The sequence below is a fragment of the Spermophilus citellus genome, assembly GCF_964194105.1.
Source record: "Spermophilus citellus genome assembly, chromosome: 1".
Lineage (NCBI taxonomy): Eukaryota > Metazoa > Chordata > Mammalia > Rodentia > Sciuridae > Spermophilus > Spermophilus citellus.
This window is the reverse complement of record NC_138182.1, coordinates 256,283,648-256,297,443: the sequence shown is the minus strand read 5'-3', so window position 1 is coordinate 256,297,443 and position 13,796 is coordinate 256,283,648. Positions and strand designations below refer to the sequence as shown.

The window sequence follows — 13,796 nt, the reverse complement described above, 5'->3', positions numbered from 1 at the left end:
TTGGAAATATTTATTATAACTGATAGTTTTCCTTTATGTGATGGCAGTAGCCTCTATTAAAATATTTTGATCCAAAAGTTTTTTTTTTTTTTTTTTTGGCTTTGAAAAAAAATACTTTTGTTTTGATGAGAAAAGATTAATAGTCTGAGTACATTGAGTCACGGGATAAGAACAAGTCACATCATATCAATATATTATTGTCAACTGTAATTAGAATTTTATCTTATTTTTTAATTTTTTTCACTAAAATGATGATTGTTCTGTTTAGTCAAAGGTTTCAGTAATACAATGATTTAGAGAGAACTTGCAAAGCAGATTACTTTAGAGCTAATCTTGTGTATATGATTTTTTTTAAACTGTCTTCAGTTTTTTCATAAGGGAAACAACTACAAAACACATTTTGATTTGCAGAAAGATTCTGCATGTTTTAGTGTAGTGTGGAGCTGGACTTAAAAACATTCGGGATGTGCTTCTCCAATCTTTGCTTCTGCAGTCATGTTATAACCTTTCTTTCTTCTCATTTATTTTTAAAAATCTTGTTTTATTTATTTGTTCTTTATTTTCAGTTTTGTCATACAGAGCAAAGGGTGCTGAATTCCTGATCAAATTAAGCCGGTTGTATTCCTGTGAAAGAAATACATTGGCCTGGATTATTGTACATTATTGATCTAATCAATTATCTCAAGGAGGAAAAGACTTCAGTCTCTGTGATGATGAGTTTCTAAATAATATAGTTATTTCTTTTGTCAATGTAAAACTCTGAAAACAGATATTCTACATAAAAGGGGGATGCCTTTGACTAATTCTGTTTAATAAGTATTCAAAGCAAAATGTTCACACTGATTTCAAACTAAAGACATATGAGGAAAAGTTATGAAATCCTTACACTGTCAAGCAGTCAATTGACATCCATGAAGCTGTCCTTCAGCTTTCTGAAATAACCACACATGCAACAACAGCAGGGGAGATAGAGAGGGAAGAGGGGAGGGGAGGGGAGGGGAGGGGGGATAGTAGGGGATAGGAAAGGTAGCAGAATACAACAGACACTAATATGGCATTATGTAAAAATGTGAATATGTAACAGATGTGATTCTGCAATCTATATTTGGGGTGAAAATGGGAGTTCAAAACACAATTTGAGTCTAATGTATGAAAGATGATATATCATGAGCTCTGTAATGCTTTAAATAATCAATAAAAAATTAAAAAAAAATAGGATAGGGATTAATGACAATGGTGGAAATAAAAGATCAAAGTCATTCCTGCCAGCTGGTGTTTTTCCTTTGATGAGCTGGGGATTGAACCCAGGCCTTGCAGGCAAGTGCTCTACAATCAAGCTGCCTACAAGTTTGTTTTGAGGCTTCCTGGAGGCTAGACAGGACTGCTGGCAGTAAATGAGGAACTGACAGTTCAGCCTATCATCCTCACTCCCACTCATTCTCACTACCTTATTGTGTCTTTCACACTTCATTAAGAAAAGCATTTGGTAGCTATAATCTTAACTTAGGGTTTTCCTTTTTCAAAGTTTTCCTCACCTACAGCATGATTGGCATTACTGCAGTCTGAATGTTCACTCTTTTAAACAGAAAAAATTAGATTAGTACTGAAAGGAAGAAGATAGTCAACTGAATCTTCTCTTAAAATCCATAGCCCTTGACTTCAGTGTGCAGACAGTGTACATCCATGGTATCTTCCCATCAGCAATGCACCTTCAGATTCCAACATTTAGCCATAGGTTTTTCATTCTCATAATGTGGAAACTTAGATGCATTCCTGTCAATTATGATCAAACAACAGCAAAAACAACTATGACACAAAGTCATCTAAAATATTACCCAACAGTGTGAGAAATACATTCAGAGAAAACAAGGAACATCGTAATGCCCAAACATTCCACCAAAATATTTATAGGACTTACAAATTCTCTCTTTTAAGAGCTGCTCAAAGTTATTAAGTAGGATGACAATGGAATTATCAAGTTTTAACAAACAAAAGCTTTTTAGGCATGGATATGCTAGAATGGCAGCTGCATCTGTGGATTCACTAAAGAAAGCAAATACAATCTAGTTCACAAAGGACAGGAACACACAGAAAGAGAACAGTTGTCTTTGGGCACTGAGGAGTTGGGAGGAAGTTCATGTCCTGTAGTTTTGTTCTGAGAGACAAAACTAGGGCTACTGGCAGAACTCAGAGGATGCTGCTAGCTGCAACTGGGTGGGAGTAGAGTTGAAAGTTGTTAGGGGGTGGGGAATCTCAGTTTAATGTAACTAATAATACCTAACACTGAAAAAATTTCAAAAGACAGACTCACCTGTTCAAGTGTTCATGTAGACACTGAAAATGCTTCTTGAAAACCTTAAAGGATTCTTGCAATGGCTGCAATTTGAATTACAGTGCTCAGAATGTCCCTTCAAATCTCACAATTCTTTAATACACCTATCATAACTTAGCTGTAGTTTTCAACATATTTGACAAGCTTTTGTCACTTCACTGTGATCAAAACGTGTTATAATATTGTGCCTTAAAATTTCTCACCTTTGGTATGGAATGGAAGTTAAAACTTTATTGCATTAAAAACAATAAGAAAAAATATTAAAAAAACAATGTTGAAATTACAAAATTCAATCTTTGTTTAAATGTTTTGTTTGAGTTAACCTGTCAAGTAATGTGTGTGTGTGTTTGTGTATGTGTGTGTGTGTATTTCTGTTTTTATGCCTTTTTTACTATAGCTTATTTTTTTTAAAGAGAGAGTGAGAGAGGAGAGAGAGAGAGAGAGAGAGAATTTTTTTTTATTTTAATATTTATTTTTTAGTTCTCGGCGGACACAACATCTTTGTTGGTATGTGGTGCTGAGGATCGAACCCGGGCCGCACGCATGCCAGGCGAGCGCGCTACCGCTTGAGCCACATCCCCAGCCCATACTATAGCTTATTTAACATATAGGAAAGAATATGATATACACAAGATTTTGGAGGGATTATTAATGTTTACATTTAGATTGTTGTTATTTTGACAGAGGATTCTAAACAATTTTTTCCTTTCCTTTATGCTCTTTGAAAGAATATAAATGGATTTGAAAGAGAAAAGAAGTGATAGGGTGGTGTATAGGTATGTTTTTTTTTTTTTTAGTCATCCAAAGAAAGGATACAGCGACAGCATCTAAATATTTATTTTTTTCTAGTAAAGCAATGTGTCTATTCACATAACATCTTATCTTCTGCTTTTACCTGAGTAGAGTGTTTCTTCCCAGAGAAAGTTAAACTCACTCATTATTACAAAATTCTCCACTATGTATTCTGAGAAAGCTTAGAGATAAGCATGTTCATCTTCAAGTTCAACATCCTTCTTGGTATGCAGATATAGATTTTGTTGGCCCATCATTTAACATTTCCAGAAAAGAAAATATAATTGCAGACTTTAAGAAGTAAGATTCACCTAAAAAACATGTTAAGCCAGATTTTTCATCTTTCCTAAAAGTTGTCAATAATTGGTTCTTGGATGCCTGGTACAGAGCCTAGACTCTGAAATTCTATGATAATCTATGAATATTTTATTTTGAATAAATGTGAAATGTACAAATAAACATTTCTAAATAGGTCTCATTTTTCTAAACATATTTGCATTGGAGCCTCCATAAGCCATTTCAGAACTATAATAATTGATATTGAAGGTGATGAATCAGTGATTACTCAGAGAGTCAAAATCATAGAGTCTTTTCTCTCTATTTTATCAACTTCATTACGCCAATGTTAGGGAACTGTCAGGTTCAAGAATTGCTACCAACAATCTGGCAGGTGCACATTGCATGAAAAGATGTGTTTTTCTCCTTCATTTCTAGTTACAATTTGAGATTTGGACATTCAGTCAGTGTGAGCAATGCAGAAAATGGACATGCTAAAATTAGCAGATGACAAAGGAAGGAAAGCTAGCACTATTACACAGCAAAGGGTTTGGAGTGGCCTTCCATGTGTTTCTTTGATGGCCCACGTGTATCTCACATGGATGTTGTGCTTTCTGAAGTCAGTAGAAGGCACAAATTGACAGGATATTATTTGATTTGGTTTGGAGGAAAATTCATAGTGGCATTTCTTCCCTTCCCCAATCATATCTAAAATGGAAAAATGTGGTGGCATCACTGAGGCACAGGAAAAAAAAGAAAGATCGGGCTTTCTTTTTCATTTGGTGATTGGAAATAACCCCAGTAAACCTGACTGTGCCTCAGAGTAGCTGCTTTAACTCAAAAAATGCTTAGTGGATGGCATGGTAATGATCTCTCACACTCCATTCTAACCCCACGATTGGGGTTGGAAAAAAGAGAGTCTCTCAGTAGCAAAGAACAGATGTAAGACAAGGAAATTTCTCTAAAAGAAAGAAACAAGCTTAAATCTGAAAAAAAAAGAAAGAAAGAAAAAAAAAGAAAGAAAGAAAGAAAAAGAAAGAAAGGAAGGAAGGAAGGAAGGAAGGAAGGAAGGAAGGAAGGAAGGAAGAAAGAAAGAAAGAAAGAAATCTACTTCTCTGGGAATAAAGTAAGTAAACATGAGTTTTTAAAATATGAGTCATATATGAATATATATTTTATATATGTATATATATATACACATACATATATATATATATATATATATATATATATATATATATATAAAACTCATTTCTGATTTTAAGTCTTAAATTTAGGATAGTGCTGCTCATAAACAGGGTATCATGACCTGTGCCTTTTTTTATTTGTTTTTTTCCTCACATTTCGTAAGCGCAAAATTCTCAACAAATACATTTATCAACTTTATGTCCCTCAAGGACACAATAGAGAAGAGGGATGACAATTTTGATGCTGCAGGGGGTAAGGCTTTCTATGTATAAGAGGTTTCTAAAATGTGAGCAGCAGATGTAAAATTAGCAAACCTCTGTAGTTTGCTAGCAGCTGCTTCAGGGAAGCAGATCTGACTAAACATTCATGATTCTTCTCTCTTTGCCTTCCTACTATTTCTGTTTTATCTAGTTTCTTTCTTAAATACTTTTGGATTGTTGGAGGCTCAGAAAAATGAGATAAAATTGTAGGAGTGAAAATACACCACACAATCTGGAACTGGTAACTGTAGCATGCTAATACACCAAGTTATTCATCTGATGGTTTCATAGGCTGTTTTAAAAAAGGCTACTTCCACTGTGAAGAATATTGGTTGATTCGGAGTTCCAGAGATATTAAAAGTAACCTGTAATTCCCTAAAGCTTCTGATGGAGTCAAAATATTTGATTTTAGAAATAAGCCACTTGTTTTCAGTCAGTGCCTTGTTTATTGTTAGTGATAAAATTTTTTAACCTGTCTATTAGCATGACATTCTACCAATGCTGGGGAATTGGTCTGCTTTTACTTTATTCATGGATGTAGCTTAAGTATCTGATACAGTACTTTTCATTGTTAGTCTCAATAAATATGTGTTATATAAACGGATGAATAAATACATATATTTTACAATGTCTTAGTGTTTTTAAGTCAGTGTATGATGGGTGCTTTCATAATTATATTTAACAAATAATGTTAGAGCAATTAAAAATGTGTTCTAATGTTAATAAACTTTAAGGGCAATAAGGATATAAAATAAACTGTTCAGTACTTTCCATGTACTTTTTAGGAATGAACATGAGAATGTTAATTTTAATATTTTCATTAGGAGAAACAACACAGTGGTAGCTGTAGAAATCTTTCTTTCCTTAAATATTTGAAGGGAAGTCATTCAGAAATCCTAACATGAAACTCTTTGACAAGGAAAATGTTTATCAAAGCTTGATCCTCATGTGTCAGGTGTATAATCATCTTTAAGCAGTAAATTCATTATTAATTAAATTTTAATGCATCTAAATGATTCCTCACAGAAAGTGTTGACTTTAGATTTAATAAATTATGTATTTATCAGTATGTTTCTCCTTTTATCCTCTAGATAGTTGCTCTTTCAAAGAGAGTGGTGACATCTAGTGGTCACAATTAATAGTTCAACTGGGTAAAGGCAGAGGACATGGAAGATTGAGGGTCCCTTGTAGAATAGTAGAATGAAGCAGACATTATTATTACTGTGTGTATATATGTGACTGCATGACCAATATCATTCTGCAACCTGTACACTAAGAAAAATAGAAATTATATCCTATACGATTCAAATGTATGATATGTCAAGGTCAGTGTACTGTCATGTGTAACTAATTAAAACAAAAAAAAATTAAAAAAGAATTTCTATGAAAGAGGGAAAGTAAATAATAAGCTTATAAAATAATGGCATTTTAAATGAAATTGAGGTATTTACATGTTAGTTTCTGTGTGGAATATGACAAAGTTTAAATTGTCAAGCAATCAAGACAACAAAAATATAGAATAGGCTATATATAACTAAATCACATATTTGAATGTTTGTATTTTGGTAAAGAATATTATGTAATTTAGTCAGTTACTTAGGTAATTGTGACAAAAAACTTTAGCACAAATTATATCAAGAGAACATGATTGAGGAAAGTGGTTCAGATCTGTCAAAGGTTGCTATCATCCCCACATTTAAAAATAAATGAACTTTGGCCAGACAACAACATACTTACTTTAGATTTTTAAATATTTTAGATTTGTTCTTTCAACAGAATAGAACTTTTTAATTTTAAAATGATTTCAGTGCTCTTATTACTCTGTCTGGGTTTATAATAATTATGTTGGTTTAATGGTAATTTAGTGGACTTGGGAATGTAAAAGGAGCAATCAGACTTCTCTTAGTAATATGAAGTAAAGTAAATTTTTTTATTTTTCAAACATATAATTTAGTTGGTAGTATATATTCTAAAATATCAATAATGAGGAAACAACAAACTAGAATTTAAAAAATATTTTAATTTAAATAATTATGTAATCCCCCTGTGAATTAAAATAAATTGCAATATGATAGTATAATTTATACCAAAAATGTTTTCAATTACTTTAATTGAAAAAGATGGGTTTTCCAACAAAGAGACACATATAATTTAATTATTATTTTTAGATATAATTTATATTACAGAGAAATGAAGTTTCTTTAATGCCAGTACACAATTATATGTAAGCAAGAAACTCAACTAAAATAAAATGACATAACATTTTTTAAACTCACCCAGTGTACGTTGAAAATCTTTTTGTAATATATTGTATACCAGTTTTATATCAATCTTTATTCTTACTTGTAAACACAACCTAAAAATATTAAAAGACTTAATATAAAGGTAAAGTCAGGCTAGGAATATAGTTCAGTGGTAGAGTGCTTGCCTATCGTGTGTGAGAAAGTTTTTCATTTTATTTTGTTGCAGTTTTGGGGATTGAACCCACGGCCTTGTGCATACCAGGAAAGAGTTCTACCACTGGGCCACACACTCAGGCCAAATCTTTATTTTCTGCAGAATTCAAACTGATGTGTTCAAGAACTTATTTATCTCATTGATTGATGGAGCCAGTAAGATTTTATAACTGTCATAAAGGAGAAATCAAAGAAAGAATTTATATACAGTAAACTAATATTAAAATTATTTAGAAAATATGGTATTTCCATGGGACAAGAATCTATTGCATTTAGACAGCCAAAATCAAATTGCATATCTATGGAACAGAGATATTTGCATTGCTATCATTTTTCTAAATATTAGCTTGTATTTCTATAGATGTTTATAATAGGCTAGCCAGTGACAGTCACACTCCCCATAAGATTAGATAAGCCTTGAGGACTTGAGTATTTCATTGAAAGGGCATTCGGTAAACTATATTGCCTATTCCAAACTCTATTTTTTTTTTCCTTTCAATGTATATTTGTTAGGATCATCATGCAAAAAAAAAAAAAATATATATATATATATATATATATATATATATATATATATATGTGTGTGTGTGGGGGGGGGTGATATGTATGTAAATATACATACATATCACACCACACACACACACACACACACACACACACACACACACACACACACAAGATAAGGTAGTTTTTCCTTGGTGTCTAGAAGTGAATTGGAACCATAAATAGGAACTCCATGAAGATCTAAGAATATAACAAACCAGTTTAACCTATCTTAAAAAGATTAATTTTAAGGAGTCAGATTTACATAATGACTGCTTCAGACCTTCAATAGCTGCAAATACAATTTTTCAAATCATTTTGTTGTTTGTTTCTCTGCTTTAACAGTGAAATTCAAACAAGTTCTCTGCTTTTCTAATGTGAAGCTCATTGCATTAAATAACAATAATGAAAACGCTACCATGATCAATGAGTACCTGCAATAGAATGCATAATCAAATTAAAAATCATACAGCAGTATTTGTACAAGCTATCGCTTTCTCATTATATGCTAACATTTGAAATATGACTGCCTCTTTTTTTCTAAAATTAATCTCCAGGCACAAACAAATGTAGAACATCAAGAAGCCCTTTCCTTTTTTCATTACTGTTGAAAAAAGAAGGTTGACATTGATAATTACTTTTGAGATTTTTTTTTAATTATGCTTTTGGTTTATTTGTTTCAGTCAATGAAGATCTAAAGTTTTGGAGCCACATAAAGTTTTGAAATCTTGTGGCATAAACCACATAGGTATATTGTCACTGATTATAGATTTTACTTGACTCGTTTATCTTCTCCTACTTTGTGGACTGACAGAGGGGCTGAGCAGAAAATTTAGGTGTTAGGATGAAAATACATATGCCAAATACACTGCTAGAATCTTGACCCTCTTAATTAAAAATGATAACTTGGCTATTATATAAACATTGCAGTAATGATTACATTCTGTCTCTCTCAGAACATACTTCTCACCTCGTGTTATATGTTCTCCAGTACAAACACACAAGCTTTTTAAGGTAATTTGGCATTGTTGGAAAGCAGTGTGTGGGTGTTTTGTAATTGTATGAATTTGCATAACAGAATTGTTTTGGCTTTTATTAATTCCATGACCTTGGGAAAACTACATAATCTCTTCCAACCTCAAAGTCTTCATATATAGAATGTCGATAACATAATTGTAAATAATAGTATTTTAGGGCTGAGGTTCAGTGGTAGAGCACTTGTGTGAAGCACTGGGTTCGATCCTCAGCACCACATAAAAATAAATAAATAAAATAAAGGCATTTTGTGTCCACCTATAACAAAAATAAATAAATAAATAAAAGCAATAATTTTTTACATAATCAGTGAGAGAATATTTTCATGCTTTCACAATGGTTTTAAATAGTAGATGAAAAATGTTTCTTTTCTACAAAGCTTGTCATCCTACTGGACATGATAGGGGTTTAAATTTATTGAATATATAGGGTCAAAGTATAATCCTTGGAATCTGTTTCATTAAGAATATAGAATAGGGGCTGGGGATGTGGCTCAAGTGGTAGCGCGCTTGCTCGCTTGGTATGTGTACGGCCCGGATTCGATCCTCAGCACCATGTACAAAACAAAGATGCTGTGTACGCCAAAAACTAAAAAAAATAAATATTAAAGAATTCTCTCTCTCTCTCTCTCTCTCTCACTCTCTCTCTTTAAAAAAAAGAATATAGAATAACAAGAGAAAATAAAGAAAAGCTTATAAACATATATATTTCATATATATATATATATATATATATATATATATATACAGGAGAGAGAGTGAATAGTTCTCAGTGGTGAATTTAATTCCCATTTACATGTTATCTTCATAAAGAGCAGTATATTTTTAGAATAGCCACAAGAGAGGCTGCCACTGGAGGGAAAGAAATGAATGGGCTGGAAAAGCCTGGGTAGTGAACATGTCTTTGGTGTCATTGCCAGGCCATGAGCTTCTAACATTGTCTTCATGAGCCTCTAACATTTGTCCTTCCTGGTAGAGAGGGGTCATCATACCTCTTGTGTATATAGTTCCTGCTTTTAGGAAAACTAAGGGAGGTCAGAAAGAGTCTCTGTATTTGCTGCTTCCCATCTTCAGCTCAATAACCTTCCATAGTTTGGAATGGCATATCCTGATCTCTCACAAATAAATTCCTCAATAATTTTCAAAGCAAATATTAAACGAACAAAATTGATTTTATATTTGATATTGCCATGCCTAAGTGAGAATATGGGGTATAACAGATGAATATGCTGTAGTTTGGAAGTTAAGTGACTCCAAATGTCCATGTGGTGAAGGCTTGGTCCTCAGTGTGGTACTATTGGGAGGTGGTTCAGCCTGTAAGTCCTAGGGTCTACTATGAGGTCTTAGGTCACTGAGGGTGTGAGTTTGAAGAGGACAGAGGGACCCCTGTCTCCTCCTCTCTCTCTTTGGCTCCCAAGCCATGAAGTGAGGAGTTTTCCTCCACCATTTTTACACTCCTATGCCAGGAGAGTCTTTCTTGCCACAGAGACAGAGCAAAAGTGCCAATAGATCTTGGCCTGAAGCCTCCAATGTGAACCTTATCTCTTTATAGTTTCATTATCTCAGGTCTTTTGTTATGGTATCGGAAGCTGAGTATCACACATTTCTACAACCTGTTTTGTCTAATCCTAATGGCTGCTTTCCCCCAAGAGAATAAGAACCTCTTGAGGCTGAAAACAAATGGGTTTTTAGAGGAGGAGACAATGAATTCTGTGATCACATACTTAGAAAACTGGGGTGTTTTGTCAAAAAGAGAGGGCAAATAAAATCAGAGACTTCCTGGACTGATTGGATTGTCCTTATGTTCAAGGTTTGGCTGTTCCACCAGCAGAGCTAAATGGCCAATGTTGTTATGTGGTCATGAAAGAAGAAGCAGCCATCCCTGAGAATGTTCTGGGACAGTCAAATAAATAAGAAGGATGAGAACTTGTCTAATATAAAATATTACTTTCATTTTAAGACACAAATCCCTGCCTTGTTAAGCATTTCAAGCATTATTATTCAACAGAAGAGTCTAAAGAAGAAGCACAGTTCTACCTTTGTATTGGCTCACCCATGTGCTTATGGTTTTTCTTTTCTCTAACGGAAACATATATTAAACACAAGTCAAAGATCAGAGTGGGAGGTGATAATAAGGGAATGCTGACTACAATCCCATTAAATACTGTTCTATTTCAGTGTCTACTTTTAATTTAATATTAATAATATTATTAAGACGATCATTATTTCTTTAAGGGAAAAAACACTTTAAGATGAATGAATTAGTTTTGCATGCATAGATAATTTTATAAAAGAAAGAAAAAACATAAATAATTTGTCTTTCATTTGATATTGACTCAGGAAATCTACTTTTAACAGTTTCTTTCTCTAACTGCATTGGAATGAGCATTAAGATACTTTCCAAAAGTCGAGACAATTTTTTTTTAAAGTTAATATTAGGGGGGGTGGAAAGAGAGAAGGGGACGGGAGGGGAGGGGAGGGGAGGGGGGATAGTGGAGAATGGAATAGACAGCAGAATACATCAGTCACTAGAAAGGCAATTTGTAAATCAATGGTAATGTAACTGATGTGACACAGCAATCTGTATACGGGGTAATAATGGGAGTTCATAACCCACTTGAATCAATCTGTGAAATATGGTATATTAAGAACTATGTAATGTTTTGAACAACCAACAATAAAATAATTTTTAAAAAAAGTTAATATTAGGAAAAGCTCAGGACATCACCCTCATACTTGAGTAGATTCTTATCTTGTTACAATGGCTAAGAAAATATTGTTTGTAAAGGAGTAAACGAAAACATGACTTTTACAGAATATCTAAAATTGAATTGTGTGAAAATGAGAAAAATTCATACATTTAAACAACTGTAGTTTTAAAAACTTTATCCTTTTTTTTCAAGTAAAATGTAATGGAATTTATTTCTGTGGAAATGCTCAACCCTCTTCTGATAAAAGAAAAATCCAAGGGAGTTTCATAATACGCAGAAAAACAAAGATTCTCTCTGGCACCCTGTCTGGGATCCAATTCACTCTTTGTTGAAGTTAACTATAAATTTTGTGCAGAATCAAAATCTCAGTTTTGATATAATAGCTTTTTTTAGAAATTAATTAATCTTAGCATTAATCACATATGTATATAAACTGTTTCACACACATTAATTAGAGGATGGGTGACACTGCTCCACATTTTGAAAGTGTAATTTCTCACCATTGGGTAAACTGGGTCCTATGTCATGAAGGTGCACGTGGACTATCATTCATGACCTGTGTCCTCCCCAAACAGGAAGCCTTTGTTGCTCTCACTGACAGGTGACAGAGACACCATCATTCCCCTTTGTAAAGAGTAATGTTAATGGAAAAAAAAAATCCTAGATTTTTGAAATATACAGTATACTAATGCATGGAAATGGACTAATGTGAAAAACTGAGATGCAATCTCTGAATGCTTTTTGCCTTTTTCTCCAATGCAGTACTCATTGCTCATCTTCTACATTTAAAACATTGTCAGAATATACCAAATTTCTATATATAATAAGATTAAAGAACAAGAGGATATCAACATTTGGGCAGGAATAAGGGCTGATGCACCTGAGGAGCCGGCAACATTTTAGGGAAACATAGAGAAGAACCAGTTATATTCATAAGAGTTTCCACAGAAACACACCAACAGGATGTGTATGTGGAGAGAGAAAGAGGAATGAGTCACTTAAGGAAAGGAATATGTTTTGAGAAACGTCCTGGTAGTGATTTTGTTATTGTGCAAACCACACAGGGTCTGCTAACACAAACTAACATGGCTACAGTGTCACTAGATGATGTGATCTTATGGGACTTTGGCCATGCATGTTGTCCATCATTGACTGAATCATTGTTACATATCACTTGACTGTATACTTTCATGCAGGTGCCTTGAAGTATCCATGTATACACAGAGAATGATTAAGAGAGGGACAGATAGTGATGCAGAGGGGAATAAGGGATTGCTTTATGTGATAATGGGACCTAATGAACCTGAAATAAATAGGACTTCAGGGAGCTAGAAACTCCAGCAGGAGTTGATTCTATAGTTTCAGGTAAAATTTTTTCCTCTCCAGGTAATCTACATTTTTGCTCTTAACTTCAACACTAAAATCATGGAGGGGAATCTCTTTCCCTTAAAGTCAATGGATTATAGATGAGAAGCATATCTAAAAAAACCTCTTCAGAGCAATACATAGATTAGTGTCTGATTAAATAACCAGGTACTTCACACTTACAAAGTGGAGACATAAAATTAACCATCACAACAACTTATTCCAATTCGGGTGAGCTTTTTAGAGTGGTGTTATGTTTTAGATCTGGAATTTTCTCCAAACTTTTTGTGTAGAAGTCTTGGTTCCCTGCAGCAATGTTTACAGGTGCGGCTTTTGTAAAGTGGTTGGATCATGGAAACTAGCCTCATCAATGGATTCATTGTTTGATGGATTGATCATTTAATGACAATAACGTGACCTGGCAGGAGATGGGACCTAGTTTGGGGAAATTGATCACTGTGGGCATACCCTGCAATGGCCTTGGTATTTCTTATCTCTGGCATCTCTCTCTCTCTCTCTCTCTCTCTCTCTCTCTCTCTACCCCCCCTCCTTACAGATGAGCAGCTCTCTTTCACCACACACTTGCACCACACTGTTCTGCCTCACCACAAGCCAAAATCAATGGAGCCAGTCAACCATGAACTGAAAGATGAAAATCTCTGAAACTATGAGCCACAATACATTTTTATACCTTTATGTTCTTTGTCTTAGGTATTTGTCCCATTGATGGAAAGCCGATTAATACAAATGAGCATTTGTTTAAAGAACAGGAAATTTTTGAAGTGTATGATTAATATAACAAAAGATGAAAATGTAGAAAAATTGTGGTAGATAAAGTG

At 33.7% G+C, this 13,796-nt stretch overlaps 1 protein-coding gene across 2 annotated transcripts in view; it reads left to right on the top strand.

The window, feature by feature from the left end:
* Positions 1-13,796, top strand: part of CDH12 (cadherin 12) — a gene marked incomplete at both ends in the record, with an annotated part of 300,498 nt that overhangs the window by 137,402 nt on the left and 149,300 nt on the right. The gene's annotated exons all lie outside the window — the stretch shown is intronic.